This window comes from Phyllobates terribilis, unplaced genomic scaffold (genome assembly GCF_046119375.1).
Source record: "Phyllobates terribilis strain yellow unplaced genomic scaffold, ASM4611937v1 Scaffold_2348__1_contigs__length_138815, whole genome shotgun sequence".
Classification (NCBI taxonomy): Eukaryota; Metazoa; Chordata; class Amphibia; order Anura; family Dendrobatidae; genus Phyllobates; species Phyllobates terribilis.
In genome coordinates this window covers 96,662-120,959 of record NW_027365106.1, presented here as the reverse complement: position 1 = coordinate 120,959, position 24,298 = coordinate 96,662, and the positions used below count along the sequence as shown (strand labels likewise).

General features: G+C 45.4%; 4 non-coding genes and 1 pseudogene across 4 annotated transcripts; all 5 read right to left on the bottom strand.

The window, feature by feature from the left end:
- Nucleotides 1–6,867: 6,867 nt before the first annotated feature.
- LOC141246218 (U2 spliceosomal RNA) lies at nucleotides 6,868–7,066 on the bottom strand. Its single transcript, XR_012309832.1, has one exon. It is a non-coding gene; the product is annotated as a U2 spliceosomal RNA (small nuclear RNA).
- A 6,097-nt stretch (nucleotides 7,067–13,163) lies between these two features.
- On the bottom strand, nucleotides 13,164–13,354 carry LOC141246198 (U2 spliceosomal RNA). The gene has a single exon (XR_012309813.1). It is a non-coding gene; the product is annotated as a U2 spliceosomal RNA (small nuclear RNA).
- A 1,109-nt stretch (nucleotides 13,355–14,463) lies between these two features.
- Nucleotides 14,464–14,662, bottom strand: LOC141246166 (U2 spliceosomal RNA). Its single transcript, XR_012309788.1, has one exon. It is a non-coding gene; the product is annotated as a U2 spliceosomal RNA (small nuclear RNA).
- A 2,437-nt stretch (nucleotides 14,663–17,099) lies between these two features.
- Nucleotides 17,100–17,319, bottom strand: LOC141246224 (U2 spliceosomal RNA; annotated as a pseudogene).
- Nucleotides 17,320–23,423: 6,104 nt separating this feature from the next.
- Nucleotides 23,424–23,614, bottom strand: LOC141246197 (U2 spliceosomal RNA). The gene has a single exon (XR_012309812.1). It is a non-coding gene; the product is annotated as a U2 spliceosomal RNA (small nuclear RNA).
- Nucleotides 23,615–24,298: the final 684 nt, after the last annotated feature.

Here is a 24,298-nt window from a genome sequence, read left to right as displayed (position 1 = left end):
ATAGTTGTAGCCCCTGGGCAGCCCCATTAGTTTTAGTCAAAAAGAAAGACAACACCATGAGGATGTGTGTAGATTACCGGAAAATCAACCGTATCACACACAAGGATGCGTACCCCTTACCAAGGATAGAGGAGTCATTGGCTGCTTTAAGATCTGCTAACTTCTTCTCTACCTTGGATCTCACTAGCGGGTACTGGCAGGTTCCTGTAGCAGAGGCGGACCGGGAGAAGACCGCATTCACCACCCCGATGGGACTTAGCGAGTTCACCTGCATGCCGTTCGGACTCTGCAACGCACCAGGAACCTTCCAACGCCTAATGGAGTGTTGTCTGGGCCACAGAAACTTCGAGACGGTCCTGTTGTACCTGGACGATGTCATCGTATATTCCAAGACGTATGAGGACCACCTGAAACACCTGGCGGAAGTGTTCGAGGCTCTGGCGAGTTACGGCCTAAAGGTGAAACCCTCCAAGTGTCACCTCCTGAAACCAAAGGTGCAGTACCTGGGACACGTGGTGAGCGCTGACGGAGTGGCTCCCGACCCCGATAAGATCACCGCAATTAAGGGATGGCCAAGCCCCTCCAGCGTAAAAGAAGTGCGGCAGTTCCTCGGGTTGGTAGGCTACTACCGAAGGTTTATTCCCGGTTTCACCAAAAAGGCAGCACCTATGCAGGACCTCCTGATAGGCCAGTCCCGGAAGGCCAAGAACCAGAAGCCGCCCTTCAAATGGGAAGAGCTGGAAGAAGAGTCCTTCCGCCAGCTGAAGATGGCCCTCACGGGGGACGAAATCCTGGCGTACCCGGATTATAGCCAGCCCTTTATCCTCTACACCGACGCCAGTAACATCGGGCTAGGAGCCGTACTGTCCCAGATCCAGCAGGGGAAGGAACGAGTAATCGCCTACGCCAGCCGAAAACTGCGACCCACCGAAAGGAACCCCGAGAATTACAGCTCATTTAAGTTAGAGTTCCTGGCCGTAGTATGGGCAATCACTGAGCGCTTTAAGCATTACCTCGCTTCTTCCCGGTTCACCTTGTACACGGATAACAACCCGCTGACACACCTGGACACGGCAAGACTCGGTGCCCTGGAGCAGAGGTGGATGGCCCGTCTGTCCAACTACGAGTTCACAATTAAATACCGGGCAGGACGCTCCAATACCAACGCGGAGCCCTGTCCAGGATGCCCAACCTGCCGGACGGAGGAGAAGATCCGGAGGGACTGGAAGAAGTTGAACTCCCTGCGTTCCACCGTCATGGGACTATTCAGTATTCCCACCGGGTAAGGAGTAAGCAGGCTGCTACGTTGAACCCCTTACCCCACTACAACTGGGCGGAAACGCAAGACAGCGACCCTGTCGTCCGACTGGTGAAGGAGATGCTGACTCGGCCGGAGGCTCGCCTTGAACCAGACGCTCCGGAGGAAGCCAAACAACTATGGGCAGAGAAGAGTCGACTGTTCCTTTACAAAGGGAAGTTGTGCCGCAGAATGGTTAACTCCCGGACGCATGAATTACTCTGGCAAGTAGTGGTGCCACGAAGAGACGCAGCCATGGTGATGGAGGCATACCACGACGGAGCTGGACACTTTGGGTGGAAAAAGCTGGAGTTCCTGCTGCGCGAGCGGTTCCACTGGGTAGGCATGAGGGGAACCATCGAGAAGTGGTGCAGAGATTGTGGCCCGTGCAACCTGAGAAGGAAGGACCGAGCCAGCCAGAAGACTCCCCTGCAGTCCATCGTCACCCGGCAACCGTTGGAACTGGTAGCCTTGGATCATGTAAAACTGACCCCAAGCAGAAGTGGCTACGTCTACGCGTTAACCATCGTGGATCATTACTCCCGGTTCTTGGTTGTCGTCCCCGTCAAGGACTTAACGGCTCAAACAGCAGCTAGAGCCTTTCAGCAGCACTTCTGCCGTCCACACGGGTACCCGGACCAAGTGCTGACGGACCAGGGACCTGCCTTTGAAGCGGAGGTCTTTCAGGAATTCTGCAATCTGTATGGCTGCCGGAAGATAAGGACGACACCCTACCATCCGCAGACTAATGGACTTTGTGAAAAAATGAACCAGGTGGTAATGGATCTTCTAAAAACGTTGCCCCTGGAAGAATGCAGTCTGTGGCCTGAAAAGTTGCCCGATCTGGTGGACCTATACAACCACATCCCGGTAGGTTCCACCAACTGTACCCCGGCTTACCTAATGAGGGCAAGACCTGGTAAGTTACCTGTTGACCTGGAAATGGGAGTCCTGACCCCCGAGGACACTTCACCAGAAACAGACTGGGACACAGAGAGGCAGCAGCAGTACCGGAGAGTACAGGAGAGCGTGGAGCGAAGTCTCTGTCAGGCTAGGGAAAGACAAGAGAAAACTTACAACCAGTATGCTCCCGCTGTTCCCCTGGTACCCGGAGAGCAGGTCTTGAAGAGGAAGAGACGGCTCCACAAGTTGGACGACCAGTGGGAGAAGGACCCGTACACCGTACTGCCCTCAAGCCACGAGAACCCGAAGGTCTGTACCATCAGTAAAGACGGAGGGGAAACCACAGCCATTGTATCCCGGGACCACCTGAAGAAGTGTCCCGAACAACTGAGGAACCCTGAAGAGGAACAAGAAGACCATCGACCCGTGGAAGAAAGGGAAGATATGGTTAGTACCGTGCTCGGGGACTTTCCTCAGTCTTGGACTCAAGTCAATGGTGCAGTTGTGGTACCCGTACTCACCTTCCTCCAACCATCATCCCAAGAACCTACGGAGCAACGGGTAGAGCTGGAAGAACAGCCGGTCCAGGAGGCAGAAGACTCCACACAAGCAGAACAGGAGAATCAACCCTCTGCTTATAGTGAGCCTGCCGTACCCCTAGTGAGACAAAGAGCCGGTAGACAGCTGCCCAGTTTACCCTTGACAGCTCCTACACCCTGTAGTTCAGGGCCAGACAGTCAGCTCCGTAGGTCCACTCGGGCCACTAGAGGCCAGTTACCCGCACGCTGGAGAATTTAAAGTGTATAAATTGTTTTATCTATGTTTTTCTGTGTCTTGTTGCTTGTGTATAATTTTGTGTTTCTAGTTAATTTTAGGAAACCTTGGTGGATTTACCGGGAATCCTTGTATATAGTTGGAGCGTAACCCAGGATGGACTAGAGACTGTTAAGGACTCGGGGTAGGACAGACCCCTACCTGGTTACGTCTCCCTGTGTTGGTGAAATGGACACCTTTGCTTTTCTTCAAAGACTGCATCCGGTTGCGGACACGCCGTAACCATCTTATGTGTTTTTCTTATAGTATTGTTATTGTTATATTTTGTTATGTTTTTCTAAATGTGTTTAGTCCCGGAGTACTAAATTTCACTAGGGGGGAATGTGACACCCCAGGTTTCTGGTTGCCACAGTGATAGAGATATTATGTCTGAGAGCAGGTGGGAGGTCCTTTGGTCAGGGATCCTGTGCATGCCACACCTCCTGCCCAGTCTTGGGAGGGGAAGAACTTCCCCTGTATAAACCCGGGGCTGAGGCAGGGTGAGTGAGACAAGGAGAGTGGAGAAGAGAAGCAGCATAGGAAACAGCCGAGTTACAAGGAGTCAGGGGCTGGCAGCTGCAGAGCTCGCCCTGACTAAGAAGATTCTTTACCGGACCCGGAGTCCGAGGCTGTGGGGACTAACTCCTACCCAGCAGCAGAATCCGTCGGGCAGGGGATTTCAGGTCCTCTGGCCCAGAAGCCCGAAGGCACGGTCACACGCGTGGGACCAGCACCGCCATCGTGGAGCGGAAGCCATTAGAAGGCCCCGAGTCACCGGCCATACGGGTGAGCACCACACGGTACACTCAGGGACGTGGGCTACTTACATCAGCTTCTAGCAAGGTAGCCAGAAGAGTACAGTCAGTTTGGGAGGCCTACAACTACGCCTGGCCAGGGGAGATCCCATCTGCTCAAAGACTGACCAGGCCCCGTTTGCTAGCAAGTACTCCGGGAGGGTCTGTCGTTGTTACCAGTAAAGACCCTGAACTACACCGTACCGTCTCTGAGTGGTTCCTGCTACCCCCATCATCCACGTCGGCTGCCCTGAGGCCATACCCCTCCCGTTGGGGGTTATACTATCACGCTGCACAATCCTACCACCGGCCTCAGCGGTCTGCCCTGCAGCAGCAGCTTCCTGGCTGCACTCAACGGGTGGCGTAGTCATCAACTATTTACTACTAATAGACTGCCGTCTAGTTTGACTCCCTGGGCACGGACCGGGTCACCGCCACGAGATTACAACCCTCCACGGATCCGGCTCCGGGTAAGCTCCCGCGTGCGCACCGCAGCGCGACACAGGCCCAGGGGCGCGTCACAGACATACCACAAGAACTGACTGCTCCTTTGTAATGGGGTTCTTCACTTTTAATATTGTTTCATGTCATATTGTATATGAATTATTTTATCATTTAATCCTTTTTCATTCTATTTAGCTCTTGCGGTCAATTAAGGATGTAAACGAACCCAAATTTTTGTCTCATGATATTCCTCTGTTCAATGGGATTACCAGTGACCTGTTCCCTGGCATTCAACTTCCGGAAGCCGACTATAAGGTATTAAAATATAATAGTGTCTTAAAGGGGTTTTCCAAGACTTAAAGAGGACTTGTCCCTCGCCATAAATATGTAAATGCCGCTGTTCTCCTGACTCCGGCATTGTTTTTCTTTTCTTCCTGCTCCTCTCCGTTCCTGACATCTGTCACTCTCCTCTAGCCCTTTAAGCCAACTGGGCAAGGCCTTCCTGAAGACTCCCACAGAGAGGACTTGATGACCACGCCCACTTGGCTATTAAAATTATGAACTACATTTCTATAAAGCGGCTATATCTCAGGAATGGAGAGACGCAGGAGCAAAAGAAAAACAACACCGAATTCAGGAGAACAGCGGCATTTACACCAGGTAATAAAATTGCATATTAATGGCAAGTGATAGGTCCTATATAGCGGGCCAGCTATCATTAGGATGACAGTTATCTTTCCCGGCTCCCCCATATTCAGGAATGCTCATTCCTGTTTTCTCTAAGACAGAGTCGCTGCCAGAATCTTATGTCAGCTGCTAATTTCAGGGTCAGAAAGTAAGGATTGGGTGATTAAATTCCAACCGCCCGATTTTTATGTCCCCCAACATAATCTGTCATGAGGCCCCCATACACAGTAGAGGGTAGACCAATCCCATTGAAATCACCCAATCCTGGTCCACTGCTTTGGAATTGGGTTACATGACCTTGTCACTCATCGTCCGGTCCCATTAGTGCAACCTGGGCAGCTGCACAGGGGCACCAGAGGTAAGGGGGCTCACGTATACCTCCAATGCAGGATGATCTGATGTAGAAAAAAAATGGTTAAAACATCTGTGAGTGATTTATCGCTAGTTTAGTTGTAGGTTATGGAGACATTTTTTTTTAGATGAATGAATCGATTCGCAGGAGACTGATCCAATGGCCAGGTGTCATGGGTGCGTCAGATGTGACAGACAGTCGCCCTGCAGTTGGTTGCAGGAGATCCCTTCGTTTGGCATTACGGACATCTTCTTAGCGGTCTCACTGTAGGACCCAGCGGCTACCTCCCTCCTGTTCTAATTGACAATCAGGCCTGGGTGTTTAAATATTTCCAGGTTGCTACACAGAGGTGCCAGTGATATTCACATGACCCCTTGTGAAGGCTTGGAGCAAGTGCAGTTCTTACTTCCTCTCTGGTGCTAAGAGGATGTGTGTGCCATCTCTCTGAAGTCGACTCAAGCTAAGCTACTTCCCCTGTGTCTGTCTCCCCTTGCTGTCTTTAGTTGTCAGTGGGGATCGACTAGTGCTCACCCCCCTTCCCTATCCAGGGTCAAGCGCTAAGGAAATACAGGGATAGGTTCCTGTGCGGCAATTGGTGAGGAACCAATATAGAGTCGGTAGGGGAGACAGGGTGATTGCAGATCAGCCTAGGAGGTCTCCATTTCCCCCTTTCCCTAGTATCTGGGCTCCCTTCCCCTCATCCCTTTGTGTCGCACTTTGTCTTTCCTACACTGTGCGTGACATCAGGTCAGTGGTGGGCACTGAATGAGACCCCTGAGAGCCACCTTATTTCTTCCTGCCCCCCGTCTCTTCTTCAGATTAGCCGGCCTGGCATGACAGTATGGTTGCAGCATGATGTACACCAGGCCATATAATCAGAAGAGGAGCCGGGGATGCCGGCAGCTAAGAGGCGGCTCTCATGGGTCCTGTCCAGCGGCCACAGAATACTGATCTGGGTCCTGAAAATGTATTCTCCCACCTCTAATTGGATCCACTGTAAACAGACTGATGAAATATTTTACCTTCCTTTTGCTCAGGATTTACTGGAATGCGCACAGGAGAGCTGTGCTGGACACAACATCCAGCCCGAGAAGGTCTTCCTGGAGGAAATGATCCAGACGTATGAGATGATGATTGTCAGAAACGGGTAAGCTGTAACTACAGAAGTCCATGGGACGGGGGATTTATTCTTCGCTGTTTCCATTTTATACAATGGACCATGCTGCATTTTGTTTATCCCGTACAGTTTTATGTTGGTTGGAGAGCCGTTCTCTGGAAAAACGAAGGTCCTCCACGTCCTCGCTGATACGCTGTCTCTTATGAATGAGCGAGGGTGCGAAGAAGAAAAAGTGATTTACCGGACAGTGAACCCTAAAGCCATCACCATGGGGCAGCTGTTCGGGCAGTTTGATCCAGTGTCACATGAGGTTTGTCTATGATTGGAATTATTGTTTACTAGATGGTGGCCCGATTCTAACGCATTGTGTATTCTAGAATATGACAAAATCCGACAAACAAGCAAAATGAACAAAAAGCATTGAATTCAATTCTTTCTGATTTTAGAAACTGCATTAAAGAAGGGGTGCACCGGTCCTGGAGATACTGCAATACCAGGTCAATGCGTGGAGTGGACAGAGCAAGCTCTTTTTCCATCTCCCTGTTCTAAAAATCCATTTAATATATGGTCCCCAGATAGGGGACGTATCAGATATTAAACTGATAAGAACAGATTTTTTTATTTTTTTTATTTTTTTTATACTATTCAGTAAAATTTTTCAAGCAACAATCAATAGTATAAAAACTCACACTACGTTGCCCAGTCTTACATCATAATGGTACTTTCTTTATTTCATATTTATAACTTTATACTGAAACAGTTGTAAGACCTTTTGAATGGACAAAAACTATAAAAACATACCATTGTCATAAAAAATGACAGATCACAACACTTAAACAAGGACTTACTGGTACTTTACCAGTGACCTCCATTTTTTGACTTTCCAAAAACCTTCTGAATCAGAGCCACCACCGCCACGGCTATCCCATAAATAAACTATGTATAACCTTGACAAAACCATCCTAACACAATTATTAACTGAGATTATTTTCCTTTTAAATAAACACAAATTCCTAACGTCCCACAGACTTTCTATTACACATGCCATTATCAACCACAACAATCTCTCTTTCACCCGGCTACTTGCACCCATCCCAAACATTACCACTCTCCAATTTATAAAATTCACGCCCGCTAGTTCCTTGCATAAACCACCCACTCCCTTCCAAACACTCTGAGCATAATCACAATTCCAAACCAAATGCATAACAGTTTCACTCGCCCCACATCCATCCCTCGGACATACCTCTGTTCTAATCAGATCCCTCCTCTTCTGTACCTCTCTCACAGGCAAAATCTCATGCAAACTCATCCATACGATATCACGCTGCCTATTCGATATTCCTTTTATACTCAGGTTCCTCCATACACACAACGCTTCACTCGATCTCAAGCCCCTAATGTTACATTCAAACTCTCTAACTCGCATCCTTCTCCTTACATTCCTTATCACTTTGAAATCACCCATAGGAACATCCAACAAATCATGCTTGACAACAAATTTTTCAACAAACTCATACCACACTGGACATTTAAACGAAACAGGCACTCTTGCATCCCTTCTCATCCATTTCAACCCAAACAACATCCATCCAGCCATATATTTAATCATATAAGCCGTCTTGTTATCCCTACCTAACAGAACAACCACTGTTTTAATAAAATTTAAACCAAGACAAATTTCAAAATTTGGGAAATCCATTCCCCCATGTTCACGTAACTTACACAAATATTCCCTTTTAAGTTTTTCCATCTTACTTCCCCAATAAAACGTAAAAATTAGCTTCTCAATCCGCCTAAAACCCCTATAAGGGGCTGGAAAAACCACTGACACAAAAAGTAACATAGGAAGAATCACTGACTTAATAATAAGGACTTTGCCTGACAATGTCAAGTCCCGCAACCTCCAAAAATTTAACTTCTGTTCAATCCTCTTACCGCATTCATCCCATCTCTCATTCCCTTTCAGATCTTTGTTAAACCACACCCCCAAAACCTTAATAGCACCTTCTTCACATATCACACCATCCATCCTAACACTCGAATCCCCGAAACACTTAAAGCTACACTTCCCCCAATTCACCCTAAAACCAGATGCACCACAAAAGAAATCTAAAAGCAACCTTGCTCGATTCATAGCAGCCATATTATCACTCACCACAACAACATCGTCCATATACCCCATTACCTTTACAGTCTTTCCACCACTCCCTGGGATCAGAAGACCATTCATCACTTTCTCTTTCCGAATCATGCACAACAGGGGCTCAATCACACTTATAAACAGGACAGGGGACAACGGACACCCCTGCCTGACCCCTGATTTTATGCACACCTTCTCACTCAAACATCCATTCACTAACACTTCACTCACCACACCATCATACAAACACCTTATGGCATTCACAAAAACACTAGGAAAACCCATCCTAACTAACACCTCAAACATAAACGCATGCGACACTCTATCAAAAGCTTTCTCAAAATCCACACAAAAAACCATACATTTCCCCTTCCTAAACATACAATCTCCAATTACGTCCCTCAACAACAAGAGGTTATCAGTCATACACCTACCTGGCACCGCGCACACTTGATCATCACCAACCACACTTCCAATCACCCCACGCATACGGTTAGCCAGAATTTTGCTAAAGACTTTATAATCTGCATTGAGTAATGTAATCGGCCTCCAATTACGCAAATTCTTTTTCTCACCCTTCTTATATAGTAAACAACTACTCCTTCTTTCATGGAATTACAAAGTACACCATTCATCCACATATATTGACATACCTCCACAAAATCAACACCAATCACATCCCATGCTTTTACATAAAACTCCACAGGCAACCCATCTTTCCCAGGTGTTTTATTCTTTTTCGCACCATCCACCGCCTTTTTAACCTCATCAAAAACAATATCTTCACTCAAACACTCACGTTCCCCTGATTCAAGCTGACTCTCCAACATACCTAACACATGCTTTTTCAAACCCCCATCCACCCATTTAGACTCAAATAAACTACTATAGAAACTATGTACCTCATCCAACACTTCCCTTCCAACCACAGTCATACCATTATCATTTACAACCTCATCCAACTCATCTTTTTTACTGCACATTTTTTTTAAAAAAGTACCTCGTACACTTCTCATCCATATCCAAATGCTCAACTCTCGTCCTAAAACTAATTTCCTTCCCACGCTTTTCCAAAACACGCTTCATCTCATCTCTCGCTCCTCTGAGTTGATCACTAACATCAATTCCTTTCATACTCATTTTATGTAACCACTCAATCCTCATATTTAAATCTTTAAATCTGCCTCTTTCAATTGCTGCTTTTTTATAACCCCACCTCCTAAAAAAAATCTTAATTTCCACTTTCACCCAATCCCACCATACAGTCACATCCACAAAATTATTTTTCCTAGACCTCCACCATTCATACTTACTTTCGAAGTCTCTCATAACCCTAACATCCTCTAACAACCTAACATTTAGCTTCCATACCCCAACACCATGCACCATTTTTTTATCACCTTCAAACATACCCCACAAACATTCATGGTCTGTGAAAGAAAAAACATGCTGTTTAAAAAATTTACACACCAAACCTCTATTTGTATACAGCATGCGGTCAATCCTGGACACTATTCCTCCCCTATCAGCTCTATATGTGGCCGGTGGTGGCTTACTCAAAAATTCCGCTGCATCTAAAAAAGAAAAATCAGATGTAATTTGATTAAGGACCTTACCCGTGACATCAATTTCCCCTTCAGAAACACAATTGAAATCACCAACTAATAATATTGGAATCCTTCCAGGCAAAAATAAACGTATTTTCTCTAATAGTGCTAACCTATCCCCTTTGTTAATTGGACAATACACGTTAACAATTTTCACCCTCCACCCTCTCCCCTTAACCACTGCCATTATACAACGACCTGGCTCCACCACCATATAATTTTCAAAACTTAAATCCCTATTCCCCAACAAAATCCCCACACCATCATTTTTGTTTGTCATTGAACCTGACCAAATGCTATACCCATATACCCAGTCCTTTTCAGGAGGTGACTCTTCAATTCCGCACTCTTGCAGACAGTAAATATTTGCTCCAAGATTTTTTAGTTCTTCCAGTATAGCCAATCTTCTAGGCTTAGATTTTATAAGCCTTACATTTATTGACAGTACACTACAGCCCACGTTGGAGCCCATTTTTTAACCATATTCGGTAAAAAAGAACATACCCCCCACCGAAGAGTCAACCTTTCTCGTCTTGAAACTCGATTCCTGATGTTAAGCAGAGAATGCTGGCCCCCTCCTCCAAAAAAGACCTCCTAGGAGAGGCACTGTAGCTCTCGGGATAGCTCCTATCACTTAAGGGGCTGATGCTCCCAATACTGGCAGGTGAAAAATCTGGCCGGAACTTCTTTGCAGAAGACACATCAGAGTCCTCATCAGGGGGCCTCACCACAGCCCCGGTGAAGTCACCCTGGCCACCACCACCTTCATGAATTGCCTCTGAGCTTTCCAAAGCCAACACCGGCGTTGTGGAGAGTGAACCGCTCACTTCTCCCTCACCACTCACATCAAGCAGAATTGACATATCTGCAGGCTCTATCTCAACAGCGCTTCCACCAGCAGGATCGGGTGCTTGCTCCATCTCTTCCATGAAGTTCCTTACTGCCTCGATCGCCTCACCAATAGTGGCGGCAGTAGTAGGACGTGGGGACACGGCCTCTGCATATGACCTGGAACGATGGGGACAGTCCTTGAAAGCGTGTCCCTCCTCGCCACATGCATTACAAACCATGGAGTTAGTACACTCCATTGCCAGATGACCCTCTTTATTGCATTTCCCACAAAACTTCTCCACCGTGCAGTCCTCTTGGTAGTGTCCAAAGGATTTACACTTCCTGCAAAAACGCGGAGCACCAGGAAAATACATATACCCTCTATCCCTCCCGATGGCAAAACTGAGGGGAGGGTAGTGGATACCCCCAGGTCCCTGGGGGTCCTCCTGGAACCGTACAAAAAATTTGTGTTTGCCAGTCCACAAGCCCACCTCATTCCTCACCTTGTGTGAGTAGGACACATAGCTGCAATGACGGTTCAGGAATCTAGTAATGTCCTCCACATCCACAAGGGGGTTGTGCATAAACACAATAACTGGCACTTCCCCCTTAGTATACAATACCGTGAATGTAAGCCCATCAAGAGCCGGATGATCCAAGGCTTGCTGATCCTTTAGAGTCTTGAAAAGATTCTGGCAAGCTGCCATACGATCAAGGACTAAAACGTACCGGCCATTCTTTGGGAACTCCTGTAGGCAAATGATGTCTCCACGACCAACATTCAAAATCTTGAAGATGACGACTTCCACCAAGAACCGCAGGTTAAAGAAATTCCTCCTCGACTCCTCAATATCAATGCGAAAAGCATTTTTGACCCGAATATCATCGGTCCCGGCATAGCGAATCTTGACGCCCATTATCACCTCTCGTTTCCTCTGGACCCCCCCCAATAGCAGCAGGCAGCTTAAGCCACCTAAGTGGCGATGCTGCAAGGCCGAGGGGGAGACACTATAGGATCCTTTTGACCAGATACAAGATCTAAGCCAAAAGGCCGAGAAGCGATAACCAGAATTGGTTTCGGACTACGGTGCCACCCAAGGATCCTGAAAAGTCCATTTGTGGAGATGTCCACCTGGACTCCCGTTAAGAAGACATGCTGTCAACCTCTAGATCCCTTACATGCCTGCACTTTTCAGCTTGCTGCTGCTGCAATCCACGCGTTTTAGATCTGCATAACTCCACCTCTTTTAGCACAGCACCCTCACCCCCGGCTGTTCCCACCCGCCTCAACACCGTTGGAAGGGAGGAGAACCAATTAAGGCGGGGGGGGGGGTGGAACGAGCAGCTGTCTACCCTTAGCAGGAGGGTTGCTGATTACTTACCTTTCCTGCTGCTGCTGCTGGCTGTCCAGCAGCAGACTGAAGGTGGCTGCTGCTGTGCGCAGGTATATAAAGGCTCAGAGCCTATTATGACACGCGCAGCCAGCGTTCCATTGCCACATTCCATCTACTGCAGGCGGGATACCTGGATGGCTGAATGTCACTGAGAAGCTCACAGAGACCGCCATAAGCAACAGTTTAAAAGAATGCCACAGACTAATCAACCAAACTTTTTGGGTTGGTTTCTCTTTTATAGTCTGCAGGCATTAAATGAAAGAAGTCAGTGTTCCAGCAGAGGGAGACAACGTTTCACAAAAGGCATTGTAGCAAACCAAAAAAGAAATTTTAAGCGCAGCAGAGTAACCAGCTCACATACCTGTTAGCTCAGGTGAGTTTAAAAGGCTGCTGTTGATAACAAGGGCATTTGCTAAATAGATGGTGTGTGTGCAACAATATACTGAAAGGTCAATTATATTGTGCAGCTTATCTCACCACCTGTAGTTATTTAGGTGAAAGCTCCAAAATGCTTGCCTAATATGTCTGTTTATCCAAAAGGAAGTAAAGAGGGAGAGCTAGATAGATAGCATTGCATTACATTACATGGCAATGCAATGCACAGTTGCTGAAGTTGAACCAAAATGAGCTTGTCATCTGGCATCTGCAACTTTTAACGTGAAAAATCCAATGAGGAGAAGAAAAGCAAAGCCAAAGAGTCCATCCCAAAATCCGACAAACAAGCAAAATGAACAAAAAGCATTGAATTCAATTCTTTCTGATTTCAGAAACTGCATTAAAGAAGGGGTGCACCGGTCCTGGAGATACTGCAATACCAGGTCAATGCGTGGAGTGGACAGAGCAAGCTCTTTTTCCATCTCCCTGTTCTAAAAATCCATTTAATATATGGTCCCCAGATAGGGGACGTATCAGATATTAAACTGATAAGAACAGATACTACACTTGATCTTAGCCAAAAGGCCGAGAAGCGATAACCAGAATTGGTTTCGGACTACGGTGCCACCCAAGGATCCTGAAAAGTCCATTTGTGGAGATGGCCACCTGGACTCCCGTTAAGAAGACATGTTGTCAACCTCTAGATCCCTCACATGCCTGCACTTTTCGGCTTGCTGCTGCTGCAATCCACGCGTTTTAGATCTGCATAACTCCACCTCTTTTAGCACAGCACCCTCACCCCCGGCTGTTCCCACCCGCCTCAACACCGTTGGAAGGGAGGAGAACCAATTAAGGCGGGGGGTGGGGTGGAACGAGCAGCTGTCTACCCTTAGCAGGAGGGCTGCTGATTACTTACCTCTCCTGCTGCTGCTGGCTGTCCAGCAGCAGACTGAAGGTGGCTGCTGCTGTGCGCAGGTATATAAAGGCTCAGAGCCTATTATGACACGCGCAGCCAGCGTTCCATTGCCACATTCCATCTACTGCAGGCAGGATACCTGGCTGGCTGAATGTCGCTGAGAAGCTCACAGAGACCGCCATAAGCAACAGTTTAACAGAATGCCACAGACTAATCAACCAAACTTTTTGGGTTGGGTTCTCTTTTATAGTCTGCAGGCATTAATTGAAAGAAGTCAGTGTTCCAGCAGAGGGAGACAACGTTTCAGAAAAGGCATTGTAGCAAACCAAAAAAGAAATTTTAAGCGCAGCAGAGTAACCAGCGCACATACCTGTTAGCTCAGGTGAGTTTAAAAGGCTGCTGTTGATAACAAGGGCATTTGCTAAATAGATGGTGTGTGTGCAACAATATACTGAAAGGTCAATTATATTGTGCAGCTTATCTCACCACCTGTAGTTATTTAGGTGAAAGCTCCAAAATGCTTGCCTAATATGTCTGTTTATCCAAAAGGAAGTAAAGAGGGAGAGCTAGAAAGATAGCATTGCGTTACATTACATGGCAATGCAATGCACAGTTGCTGAAGTTGAACCAAAATGAGCTTGTAATCTGGCTTCTGCAACTTTGAACATGAAAAATCCAATGAGGAGAAGAAAAGCAAAGCCAAAGAGTCCATCCCAAAATTCGACAAACAAGCAAAATGAACAAAAAACATTGAATTCAATACTTTCTGATTTTAGAAACTGCATTAAAGAAGGGGTGCACCGGTCCTGGAGATACTGCAATACCAGGTCAATGCGTGGAGTGGACAGAGCAAGCTCTTTTTCCATCTCCCTGTTCTAAAAATCCATTTAATATATGGTCCCCAGATAGGGGACGTATCAGATATTAAACTGATAAGAACAGATTTTTTTTTTTTTTTTTTTTTTTTTCCAAACACTCAGAAATTAAGTTTTATAATCTTAAATCATATATCACCAAACTCAAGATTTTAGTTCCATCATCGTGTTTAGATATTATATTTATATTTTTTCATTTGAATTAATATATATAAAGTTAAACATAACAATTCGTTTGCAGTTTCAACAGTTTCCAAACAAATCACAACTGACATTACTTCACCCGGTTTTCCAAACTAAATATCCCCTTTTTCTCTTTTACTTTCCTCCCAACAAAACCCCTTAACTTCTTTTCTTCCTCCTCATGCTCTAACCGCATCTGTTCCCAATCATACTCTTCCTCATCATCTCTGAAAGTCACCACCTTCTCCAACACTTTACCCTTTTCCTCTTTTACTTCTTTCTTTTCACCAGATACTTTCCTTGATCCACAATTTTCCTGTACCGTTACCTTTTTCTTCAATTTCACCTTTAAACTTTCAACTTCTTTTCCCTGCTTATTCTCCTCTATAATTATCGCATCAACTTCCTTCTTCATTTTATCACCAATATCTTCCTTTTGTCCTCCAAAGTTCTTTTCAAAAGTTCCTTTGCTGCTTTCCATGTAACAATACCCAGAACTCCCGTTTACCATAATCCTCCCATTATGCAAATTTTCTTCTCCTGTTGTCCACACCAAAAAACGTCTCTTTCCGTTCCAAATACCAACTTTGTTCCTGTATAATTTCTGAAACTTTACCATCTTACATTTAGATTCCAAAAAAACCATTATCTCCTCTATTTCCACAAACGGATTGTCCATGTAAATTATCACACTCTTCGGTTTCCCCATGAATGATGCACTTACTCCAATTTTCCCAGAATCCTCTTCACTCCAGCCTTTGAAAAAATGAATGCACTTTTCCTCAGAAACTAGAGTCACATCACAAACTTTACCTTGCTTTATTTCTTGCATACAGTAGATATCCTTCTCCAAAACTTCATATTTCCTCAAAATTTCCAGAATCCATTTTTCTTCCAAAAAAGTTTCTTCCGTCTCCCGTTTCACAAAAAAACGTAAGCATCTCTTCTTTTTCCAAAACTCCATCTCAACGATCCGTTTTCCTTCCGTTTTTTCCTTTTAATCCTCCAAATGTTGCCACCACAGCTATGTGTGGCGACAGTTGCCCCCCACAGCTATGTGTGGTGACAAGGTGATCGCCTCTCGTTGCCCAGGGACTAATCCGACTCCCTAATAGCAGCAGGGGGGTTTAGCTCCACCGATAAGTGTAGCGATCCCCCCAGGCCAAGGAGCCGGGTACCCCAAGCGCCTCCCAGCCAAGACCAAGGCAGAAACCGCTAGATCACTGCACTTGATCTTAGCCAAAAGGCCGAGAAGCGATAACCAGAATTGGTTTCGAACTACGGAGCCACCCAAGGATCCTGAAGAGTCCATTTGTGGAGATGAGCTCCTGGACTCCCGTTAAGAAGACATGTTGTCAACCTCTAGATCCCTTACATGCCTGCACTTTTCGGCTTGCTGCTGCTGCAATCCACGCGTTTTAGATCTGCATAACTCCACCTCTTTAAACACAGCACCTTCACCCCCTGCTGTTCCCACCCGCCTCAACACCATTGGAAGGGAGGAGAACCAATTAAGGCGGGGGGTGGGGTGGAACGAGCAGCTGTCTACCCTTAGCAGGAGGGCTGCTGATTACTTACCTCTCCTGCTGCTGCTGGCTGTCCAGCAGCAGACTGAAGGTGGCTGCTGCTGTGCACAGGTATATAAAGGCTCAGAGCCTATTATGACACGCGCAGCCAGCGTTCCATTGCCACATTCCATCTACTGCAGGCAGGATACCTGGCTGGCTGAATGTCGCTGAGAAGCTCATAGAGACCGCCATAAGCAACAGTTTAACAGAATGCCACAGACTAATCAACCAAACTTTTTGGGTTGGGTTCTCTTTTATAGTCTGCAGGCATTAATTGAAAGAAGTCAGTGTTCCAGCAGAGGGAGACAACGTTTCAGAAAAGGCATTGTAGCAAACCAAAAAGGAAATTTTAAGCGCAGCAGAGTAACCAGCGCACATACCTGTTAGCTCAGGTGAGTTTAAAAGGCTGCTGTTGATAACAAGGGCATTTGCTAAATAGATGGTGTGTGTGCAACAATATACTGAAAGGTCAATTATATTGTGCAGCTTATCTCACCACCTGTAGTTATTTAGGTGAAAGCTCCAAAATGCTTGCCTAATATGTCTGTTTATCCAAAAGGAAGTAAAGAGGGAGAGCTAGAAAGATAGCATTGCGTTACATTACATGGCAATGCAATGCACAGTTGCTGAAGTTGAACCAAAATGAGCTTGTAATCTGGCTTCTGCAACTTTGAACATGAAAAATCCAATGAGGAGAAGAAAAGCAAAGCCAAAGAGTCCATCCCAAAATCCGACAAACAAGCAAAATGAACAAAAAACATTGAATTCAATACTTTCTGATTTTAGAAACTGCATTAAAGAAGGGGTGCACCGGTCCTGGAGATACTGCAATACCAGGTCAATGCGTGGAGTGGACAGAGCAAGCTCTTTTTCCATCTCCCTGTTCTAAAAATCCATTTAATATATGGTCCCCAGATAGGGGACGTATCAGATATTAAACTGATAAGAACAGATTTTTTTTTTTTTTTTTTTTTTTTTTTTTTTTTAACCACTCAGGTTTAGATATAAGCAAACAGTTAACCAGACTTCGTCATAAGTTATACTGCCACTTCATAAACATCATTGTGGTTTCTTTATTAAAGTATTATTCAACAAAAATACAAACAAGTAATCCTATGCCAGAGACATTTCCAGAAAAAATATCAACGGTATTTAACCATATCCTGCCACTTAAGGTATTTCCACACACCTTCAGAATCTGTTCCACCACCACCACCTTCTCTTGTATCCCACAAATAGATTACATATAGTTTTGCTAAGATCAACCTAATACAATCATTTACTGTTAAATTTACCTTTTTAAACACACACAAATTTCTCACATCCCATAAGCTCTCCTGCACACACACCATAATAAACCACATCATCCTTTCTAGGCCACGACGACTAGCACCAAAACCAAACATAGCCACTCTCCAATCAATAAACTTCACACCAGCAATCCCTTTACACAGTCCACCCACACCTTTCCACACATCATACGCAAAATTACAATCCCACATAAGGTGCCTCACCGTCTCATTCGCTCCACAACCATCCCTTGGACATACTGCAGATCTTATGAGATCTCTTTTCTTCTGAAAATCCCTCACTGGCAAAATATTATGAAGGCCCATCCAAACTATATCTCGCTGTCTATTCGACACACCTTGAATGCTTAACTTCTTCCATACCCGCGCAACTTCCATAGAACGCAATCCCACCACATTACTCTCACACTCATTCACACACATCTTCCCCATCACCTTCTTAACAAACGTAAAGTCTTTCATTGCAACTGCTAACAAATCATTCTTCCTCACAAACTTCTCAATCAAACCATACCACTCAGGACACTTAAAAGCAACAGGCACATTCTTATCACGCTTCACCCAATTCAGACCATACAGCATCCATCCAGCCAAATACTTACACATAAATGCCCCTTTATTATTCTTCCCAATCAAAATGACCGTAGTCTTAATAAAATGCAATGTTAGAAACACTTCAATATTCGGAAACTTCAGTCCCCCATACAAATATTGCTTAAACAAAATCTCTCTCTTAAGTCTTTCCATCCTACTGCCCCAAAAAAACACAAAAATTAGTTTCTCCACTTTTTTAATTTTCCTATAGGGCACTGGAAAAATACAAGAAACATAAAGCAAAATAGGGAGAATAACAGCCTTAATAATAAGAACCTTCCCTACCAAAGACAAAGAACGTAACTTCCAAAAATTCATCTTCCGCACAATCCGCTCACCACATTCATCCCAACTCTCATAACCTTTCAAATCATCATTAAAAAAAACTCCCAACACTTTAATTGCACCATCCACACCAGCCACACCATCCATCTTAATCCTATTGTCACCAAAACATTTAAACATGCATTTGTTCCAATTCACACGAAACGCTGACGCGCCACAAAAAAAATTCAACAACAATTTTACTCTCTCCATAGAGGCCACACTCTCACTCACCACTACTACATCATCCATACATCCTAACACTTTCACAGTCATTCCACCACTCCCCGGCACTAACAAACCACGCACCACTTTCTCTTTCCGAATCATACACAGCAGTGGCTCAATCACACACACAAATAATACCGGTGACATGGGACAACCTTGCCTCACACCAGACCTAATACACACTTTCTCACTCAAAAACCCATTCACCAGAAATTCACTCACCACCTCCCCATACAATCCTCTCACGGCACGCACAAATTTCTCCGGAAAACCCATTCTACGCAAAACCTCAAATAGAAACACATGAGACACGCGATCAAACGCCTTTTCAAAGTCAACAGCCATCACCATACACTTCTGCTTTCTTACTTTACAATCCCACAACACATCTCTTAAAAGACACAGATTATCTGTCATACATCTACCAGGCACTGCACACACTTGATCTTTACCAATCACATCAGCTATAACCACACGCATCCGACACGCCAAAATTTTACTGAATATCTTGTAATCGGCGTTCAGAAGCGTAATTGGCCTCCAATTACTCAAACACCTTTTATCCCCTTTCTTATGGATTAAGACCACCACTCCCTCCTTCATTGAACCCGCAAGCATCCCATTCTCCCACATAAACTGACACACTTCCACTAAATCCATACCCATCACTTCCCACATCATAACATATAGCTCCACAGGCAAACCATCCTTCCCAGGCGTCACATTTTTCCTTGCACCAAACACCGCTTTCTTAACTTCCTCCTCAATCACTGCCTCACATAGACCAGAACATCCATCCTTATCCACCTTACAATCCAAAGTCTTAAGCACTTCTTCTTTCAAACTCTCATCCACCCACTTCCTGCCAAACAACTCAGCATAAAACGTGACCACTTCCTTCATTACATCCTCGCCACTCACACAAACACCATCCACATCAAAAATCTCCTCCATACCCTCCTTCTTACCATTTATTTTTTTAAAGAAATATCTTGAACACTTTTCATCTTTATCAAGATGGACCACCTTTGACCTAAAAATTATTTCCCTTCCCTTCCTCTCCAAAGTCCTCTTCAAATCCTCTCTCGCACTTCTTAACAAATCATCCACATCCACACCACACATCCTCATTTTCTCCAGCCATTCCACCCTCATCATTAAATCTTTATATTGACTCCTAACCATGGCAGCCTTTTTATAGCCCCATCGACGAAAAAACTTTTGCACTTCATACTTCATCCAATCCCACCACACCAACACACTTTCAAACTTACTCTTTTGAGATTTACACCAACTATATTTTTTCTGAAAATCATTCACAATTCTCTCATCCTCAAGCAAACTCACATTCAATTTCCACACACCTCTCCCATGCACCCGCCTTAAATCCCCTCTAAACTCACCTTTCAGGCACACATGGTCCGAAAAAGGAACTGAAAATTGAGAAAAACCATCACATATTATATTTTTAGAAAAAAACATCCTATCAATCCTAGATGTTATCCCACCCCTGTCAGCTTTATAGGTTGGTGGTGGTGGCTTCCCCAAATAAACCTCAGCAGCATCAAAAAAGAAAAAATCAGAAATAATGTTTGCCAATTTTTTTCCTGAGGCATCAACTTTCCCCTCAGTTACACAGTTAAAATCACCTGTTACTATCACAGGGATCCTACCAGGTAATTCTAAACATAATTTATCTAATAAACTTAACCTGTCTTCTTTTTTTGTAGGACCATAAATATTTATAATTTTAACTTTCCACCCCCTCCCACACACAACTGCAGAGATGCAACGACCCACCTCTATTACCTTACAATATTCAAAAACAAAATTTCTATTATTTAATACTATCCCAACTCCATCATTTTTATTCCCACTAGAGCCAGACCAGATATGCTGGCCATATGGCCAATCAGCGTCTTCCAGGGGTTCTTCTATACCACACTCCTGTAGACACATAATATCAAAAGAATGGTTATGTAAGAAGTCCAGAATCACAGATCTTCTAACTCTAGACTTTAAAAGTCTTACATTAAGGGACGCAATGTCCCAATTTGGATTAGAGACCATTCTTTGGCTCAAAAACCAGAAACACCAGTCTCAGCAAAAAAACATGCCTTCCTTATCCTTTGTCATCCGGCGAACTCCCACTTAGCTGAAAGATAGTGGACTCCAAATTCTCCTCCAGGTAAGCCGTTGACGCAGGAGAAAGAGAAACCACTGGGTAATCCCGCTCACTCACCGGACTTGCCACGCATTGGCTACTTGATGGTTCAGACAACCGGGCCCTTTTATTCTTAGCGCGGTCCGGTTCCTCAGAAGACCTCACCCCAGTCTCAGTGAAGTCTCCTTGACCTCCAGCTCCCTCTTCATCCATACTTTCACTGCTCCAACTGAGAGCCGGGTCCCCTGGGATTTCCAAGGCTCCCTCACGTTCTTCACAAAAGGAGTCAATGAAACCCCCCTGATAGGAAGAAATGTCCATCTCAGCTGCCAGAACCTCTTCCACTCTCCCGGGCTCCACCAGTAGGTCAGCAGACGCCCTCACTGGAGCAGTCTCCACACGCTGTTCCACTACCTTCACCCTGGAAGAAACTGCGGCCTCAGGTGCCACACTCTTAGGCCTCGGAGAGTTCGAGACCACCTCAGAGTATGCCCTTGCCTTGCCCTCGTTCGCACGACGAGTACAATCCTTAAAGGCATGCCCCTCCATACCACAAGCATTGCAAACAATTGGATTGGTACAGTCCTTAGCAACATGCCCACTTTGGTTGCACTTGGAGCAAACAGGCACAGCAGTACAAACCTCTTGTAAGTGTCCGTACTTCTTACATTTCCTGCAAAAAACTGGGGCCTCAGGAAAGAAGAGAATACCCCTATCTCTCCCGATAGAGAAACTTTGGGGAGGGTAATGAACACCTCCAGGCTCCGAAGAACTTTCCCCAAATCTGACAAAATATCTGTATTTGCCAGTCCATAAGTTCTCCTCGTTCATGATTTTGTGACTGTTGCTCACAAAGTCACAATGCCTCTTAAGAAAAGTCGCAATGTCATGTTCGTGCACAAAGGGAATATACATAAATATGACTAGGGGAACATCACCTTTGGAGTACAAGACTGTAAAAGTCAAACCATGCAAGGTTGGATTCTTCTCCTGCTCCCTCAACTTCTTATACAGGTTCCGGCAAGCCGCCATAGATTGCAACACCAAGACATACCATCCTTCTTTCCGGGATTCCTGCAGGCAGACGATGTTTTCTCTTGTCACTTCCAGGATTTTGAAGATCACCTCGTGCACCATATACGACAGATTGAAACGCTCTCTGACAGCAGCATCAACTTCAATGCGGAATGCATTGCGAACCCGATTGTCATCGGTCCCAGCATAGCGTATCTTCACGCCCATTATGATCACTCTCTCGTTCCTCCTCGTTCTCCCCCTAAAGCAGCAACCGGCTTAAGCCATCAAGATGGCGATGCCGGAAGGCCAAGGGAAAACACTCAAGGACCCCAGACAAGACACTTGGTCTTAGCCAAAAGGCCGAGAAGCGATAACCAGAATTGGTTTCAAACTACGGAGCCACCCAAGGATCCTGAAAAGTCCATTTGTGGAGATGAGCTCCTGGACTCCCGTTAAGAAGACATGTTGTCAACCTCTAGATCCCTTACATGCCTGCACTTTTCGGCTTGCTGCTGCTGCAATCCACGCGTTTTAGATCTGCATAACTCCACCTCTTTAAACACAGCACCTTCACCCCCTGCTGTTCCCACCCGCCTCAACACCATTGGAAGGGAGGAGAACCAATTAAGGCGGGGGGTGGGGTGGAACGAGCAGCTGTCTACCCTTAGCAGGAGGGCTCCTGATTACATACCTCTCCTGCTGCTGCTGCTGCTGGCTGTCCAGCAGCAGACTGAAGGTGGCTGCTGCTGTGCACAGGTATATAAAGGCTCAGAGCCTATTATGACACGCGCAGCCAGCGTTCCATTGCCACATTCCATCTACTGCAGGCAGGATACCTGGCTGGCTGAATGTCGCTGAGAAGCTCACAGAGACCGCCATAAGCAACAGTTTAACAGAATGCCACAGACTAATCAACCAAACTTTTTGGGTTGGGTTCTCTTTTATAGTCTGCAGGCATTAAATGAAAGAAGTCAGTGTTCCAGCAGAGGGAGACAACGTTTCAGAAAAGGCATTGTAGCAAACCAAAAAAGAAATTTTAAGCGCAGCAGAGTAACCAGCGCACATACCTGTTAGCTCAGGTGAGTTTAAAAGGCTGCTGTTGATAACAAGGGCATTTGCTAAATAGATGGTGTGTGTGCAACAATATACTGAAAGGTCAATTATATTGTGCAGCTTATCTCACCACCTGTAGTTATTTAGGTGAAAGCTCCAAAATGCTTGCCTAATATGTCTGTTTATCCAAAAGGAAGTAAAAAGGGAGAGCTAGAAAGATAGCATTGCATCACATTACATGGCAATGCAATGCACAGTTGCTGAAGTTGAACCAAAATGAGCTTGTAATCTGGCTTCTGCAACTTTGAACATGAAAAATCCAATGAGGAGAAGAAAAGCAAAGCCAAAGAGTCCATCCCAAAATCCGACAAACAAGCAAAATGAACAAAAAACATTGAATTCAATTCTTTCTGATTTTAGAAACTGCATTAAAGAAGGGGTGCACCGGTCCTGGAGATACTGCAATACCAGGTCAATGCGTGGAGTGGACAGAGCAAGCTCTTTTTCCATCTCCCTGTTCTAAAAATCCATTTAATATATGGTCCCCAGATAGGGGACGTATCAGATATTAAACTGATAAGAACAGATACTACACTTGATCTTAGCCAAAAGGCCGAGAAGCGATAACCAGAATTGGTTTCAAACTACGGAGCCACCCAAGGATCCTGAAAAGTCCATTTGTGGAGATGAGCTCCTGGACTCCCGTTAAGAAGACATGTTGTCAACCTCTAGATCCCTTACATGCCTGCACTTTTCGGCTTGCTGCTGCTGCAATCCACGCGTTTTAGATCTGCATAACTCCACCTCTTTAAACACAGCACCTTCACCCCCTGCTGTTCCCACCCGCCTCAACACCGTTGGAAGGGAGGAGAACCAATTAAGGCGGGGGTGGTGTGGAACGAGCAGCTGTCTACCCTTAGCAGGAGGGCTCCTGATTACATACCTCTCCTGCTGCTGCTGCTGCTGGCTGTCCAGCAGCAGACTGAAGGTGGCTGCTGCTGTGCACAGGTATATAAAGGCTCAGAGCCTATTATGACACGCGCAGCCAGCGTTCCATTGCCACATTCCATCTACTGCAGGCAGGATACCTGGCTGGCTGAATGTCGCTGAGAAGCTCACAGAGACCGCCATAAGCAACAGTTTAACAGAATGCCACAGACTAATCAACCAAACTTTTTGGGTTGGGTTCTCTTTTATAGTCTGCAGGCATTAAATGAAAGAAGTCAGTGTTCCAGCAGAGGGAGACAACGTTTCAGAAAAGGCATTGTAGCAAACCAAAAAAGAAATTTTAAGCGCAGCAGAGTAACCA